We start from the raw sequence: 4,592 nt of genomic DNA, 5'->3' as shown, positions 1-4,592 counted from the left end.
TGGTATTTCCCACAACCTTGTGCCATACTCTTATGCCCGGATGATGGACCAAAAGAGCACGACATGCATGAAAATCCTCAAATTTCTTCCCGGAGATTGCCTCCCAAAGAGGCTCGGGGTCATACTTTCCATAATGCTTAAGATAACTCGATTCATCACTAAGACCCAAAATTTCACCTAATTCCGTAAAGGTAATGCGTCTACTAACATTAGCTAGACGAAACTCGAGATTTTCCCTATTCTCAACTTTGGTGACTTTCAAAGAACTTAAAAATTCCAAGACAAGGGAGGGGTATGTCAATTCCTTTGTTTCAAACAATTTCTTCAACCCCATGGCTTTGAAAAAGGCTTTTGTTTGTTCAAGAACACCCAATTTTTCCAAGGCATCTTTACATATGAATTTGGTGGATTGAATATATTTCATAGCAAACTTGACAAAGGTATTTCTATGGGTATCGGAAATAAAAGTTACCTCTGGATAATGCAAAAGTTGATTAATTACCGGAGTAGAAGATGTTGATGGTCCCATAGAAGGTTGTTGTTGTTGTTGCACTTCCAAGTTTGGTGTTGCCACCACCGTAGCCAAAGCTTTCTTTGTTTGAAGAGCCTTTTGCCTTTGTGAGAGTGCCTTAGCCTTTGGTGCCTTTGTTGCCTTTGTTGCTCCCTTAGTCCTTGCCATTGATGAGCTTAACCAAGAAAAGAGTGAAAAATCTTCAATTTGTAGTATGCCCAAATCGATTTGAAGGTGAAAGGCTTTGCCTTTATGAAAACAAAAATTGACTCAAAGGTTGAAGATTTTGTTCTTGGTTTTGATTTTTGTTGAAGAAGGAGTGATTAATTTGTTGTTGGAAGGATGGTTTGATTTGATTTTGGTGAATGTTGTTGAGGGTTTTTGTTTTTATGATGGAGAGGATGAGGGTTTTGATGTTGTGGGTAGTGTTTATGAATGAATGAATGAATGAATGAAGGTGGGAGGGTTTTAAAGAGACCGAAAATTTCAAAATCAGCAGGCAATCCGTGCGGATTAGGCTCAATCCGTGCGGATTCTGCTTCTTCTACCTTTGCAAAAACTCGCCTAAAGACGGGCGGATTTGGTACAATCCGCTCGGATTTGCTGAACACGGGACGGGCGGATTTGCTCAAGGACGAACGGATTTCTGTCCAGAGAAATTTGCTTGTTTTCCTCACCAGAAAGACGGGCGTCTTTCCGACAAGACGGACGGATTCTTCAAGACGGGCGGATTTTCAAAAATCCGCTCGGATTCTTTAACAAATCAAGAAAATTTCAAAATTCAGCTCGATTCAAGACGGCGTCTTTTCCGGGGCGCTCGGATTGCATAAGACGGGCGGATTCTTGGGAATCCGCTCGGATTCTTCCCCTATGTACACGGATTCAGTTCCACCCGTGCACAGCGCATTCCCTTTATCATTCTTCCATTCTTTCTTTCAAGTCTTGTGTTCTTCATTGTGGGGGCACTACTAAGGCATGGATAGCCTAGGCAATTGCCATCCCCACACTAAGGTAAGGCACTACACATCAATTGAAATTGTTAGTCCCTCCCTCACTTCTCTCTTACATGACAATTATTTTGATCAAAGTAAATAAAAATCCAAAGATGACAAAAATGCAATACAAGAATTGAAATGTAAGTTAGGGAGTTAGAAATATTTACAAGTGGTGGTTTAGGGAGGACTCCACCAAACTCTCATTCTCGATGAGATGTCAAGGGGGCATGTTCAAGGTGTTGTTGATGTTGCTCAACACCTTGAAGAAGTAATCAAAAGCTTGTTCATTATTATGGTAGAGGTCCTCAATAGACCGTGGCCCTTTTTGTTGATCATGATCGATGGCATGTCCAATGTAGGGATTAAAAATCCCTTCAAATTCGTCGTCCCAAAGACCACAAACTTCATTGAGTTGATCATTGAAAATCTCTTGCTTAGATGGAGACAACTCTCCCAATTTCTTCTCTTGGCCAATGAGGCCATCCTCTTCTTCCTTGGTTGATTTTGATGAGCTTTGCAAGCTCTCCTTGTTACTATTCACTTGCTCTTTGAATGGAGCATCTTCAATTTTCTTCCTCCATTGGAGTTCCGATTTCTTCCTTTCATCTTTTCGGCTATAATGATCAATCATGAAACATGGCTCATGCATACGAGGAGCTCTCATGGTTTTGTCAAGATTAAAAGTTATGCTTTCATCTCGCACTTCTAGAGTGAGCTCTCCATGTTTCACATCAATCACCGCACCGGCGGTGTGTAGGAAAGGTCTTCCTAGGATGATTGGAATGTTGGAATCTTCCTCCATATCAACAATGACAAAGTCCACTGGGATGAAAAACTTCCCAATTCGCACGGGGACATCTTCCCATATCCCTAACGGTGTCTTCGTCGATCTATCGGCCATTTGGAGTGTGATGTTGGTGCATTTAAGCTCTCCCATCCCCAACCTTTTACTTACCGAGTATGGCATGACACTCACACTAGCCCCTAGATCACATAAGGCTTTGTTGATCGTCGTGTCGCCAATGGTACACGGTATTGAGAAGCTTCCCGGATCCTTTAACTTTGGAGGTGAACTCCCTTGAAGTATTGCACTACTCACCTTAGTGAAGGTGATAGTCTCAAGTTTCCGGATTGACTTCTTCTTTGTGAGGATATCTTTCATGTACTTCGCATAGGCCGGAACGTGATTGATTAATTCCGTGAAAGGAATTGAGACTTCTAAATTCTTCACAATTTCCATGAATTTTCCAAGTTGATCATCAAATTTGGGCTTGGCTTGACGACTTGGAAAAGGAAGTCTAATCACAATGGGCTCCTTCTCTTTGGCCTTGTCTTCATTTTTCTTTGAACTTTCTTCTTTTGATGATTCTCCATCTTTGGAGTTTTGCACAATTTCTTCCTTTTCACTAGCTTCCACAACTTCATCCTCAACTTGCTTCTTTGGTGCTTCATACCTTGTACCACTTCTCAAGTGAATGGCACTAACCGTTTCATGTCTAGGGGGATTACTTTGAGGTGGTAATTGCCCCTTTTGTCTTTGTGAGCTCGAAGATGCTAGTTGAGTCAATTGTGTTTCCAACATCTTGGTGTGAGCTAGAATGTTGTTGATGGTGGTTTCTTTTGCTTGGCTATCTTTTTGCATTTGGGTGAAAAATTCTTGTTGATTCTTTTGCATTTGGAGGACCGCTTTTTGGACATCAAAACCTTGGTCATTTTGGTGATTGTATGGATTTTGATTTTGGTAACCTTGGTTTTGATTGTAAAAGGGTCTTTGATTTTGGTTTCTCATGGGTGGTGGAGTGTATGTTGTTTGAGGGTTTTGAACATTTTGGCTTTTGTATGAGAGATTTGGATGGAACTTGGTATTTTCATTGTAAAAATTTGAATAAGGGGTACCACTTTTATATGCTTGGAAAGCATTCACTTGTTCGGTTGTTCCCCTACACTCACTAGGGTCATGACCCAAAGTTCCACAATTCTCACATATCCCACTTGGGATTGATGAGGATGCCGTCATGGCATTGACATGATGCTTCGATGATTTTGAGTTTTCCTCAAGTCTAGCCATAGCTTGTTCAAACTTCAAGTTGATTGTATCGATATGGGAGCTTAGTTGGGCACCTAATTGAGTAACGGCGTCCACTTCATACTTTCCTCCTCTAGTAGCCTTGCGAGGCCTACTATATTGTGAATTGTGGATTGCCATCTCTTCAATTTTGCTCCAAGGTTGGTTGTCATCAACCTCGGTGAACATCCCATTCGATCCCATATTGAGAATGTTCCTAGAATCTTCATATAAACCATTCCAAAATTGTTGCACCAAAAACCATTCGCTAAGTCCATGGTGAGGACATGAGCGACAAATTCCCTTGAACCGCTCCCAAGCTTCATACAAAGACTCTTCATCCCTTTGCTTAAAACCCGTAATTTGAGCTCTTAGCATGTTGGTCTTTTCCGGTGGGTAGAATTTTTTGTAGTAAGCTAGAGCCAACTTCTTCCAAGAATCTATTCCAAGGGTGGCCTTATCAAGGACCTTCAACCATTGCTTTGCGGTGCCGATTAAGGAAAAAGGAAATAAGACCCATCTAATTTGGTCTTGAGTCACGCCCGTTTGAGAGATAGCATCACAATAATCGCAAAAGGTTTCCATATGAGAATGAGGATCCTCACTAGGCATCCCCCCAAATTGGCTCCTCTCAACTAGTTGGATGAAGGCGGACTTGGCAATAAAATTTCCGGTGAGATGTTGCGGTGTAGGAGTACCATTTGGTAGATTCTCCTCGGGGTGGACGCAGTGTGACGAGAATTTTGGCATTGTAGGTGGATTTTGTGGGGTATTGTGTAATGGGTTTTCTTCTCCTTCTATTGCGAAAGGATTGACAAACTCACTAGTGGGTTGAACAACTTCACCAACACCTCTCAAATTCCTCCTAACAAGTCTCCTATTGTTCGTCAAGGTTCTTTCGATTTCACGGTCAAAAGGTAACAAATCACTTTGTGACCTTCTAGATATGCAAAATATCAAACAACTCAAAAACAATTAGAACAAACCTTGAGGAGTTTTACTTCCTCAAGGTGAAGAAAGA

The 4,592-nt window shown here is 41.4% G+C and overlaps 1 non-coding gene across 1 annotated transcript; it reads left to right on the top strand.

The window, feature by feature from the left end:
* Positions 1-3,842: 3,842 nt before the first annotated feature.
* LOC141654307 (small nucleolar RNA R71) lies at positions 3,843-3,949 on the top strand. The gene has a single exon (XR_012547868.1). It is a non-coding gene; the product is annotated as a small nucleolar RNA R71 (small nucleolar RNA).
* Positions 3,950-4,592: the final 643 nt, after the last annotated feature.

The sequence above is a fragment of the Silene latifolia genome, chromosome 4 (assembly GCF_048544455.1).
Source record: "Silene latifolia isolate original U9 population chromosome 4, ASM4854445v1, whole genome shotgun sequence".
NCBI classification, from domain to species: Eukaryota; Viridiplantae; Streptophyta; class Magnoliopsida; order Caryophyllales; family Caryophyllaceae; genus Silene; species Silene latifolia.
This window is presented reverse-complemented; position numbering and strand designations above follow the sequence as displayed.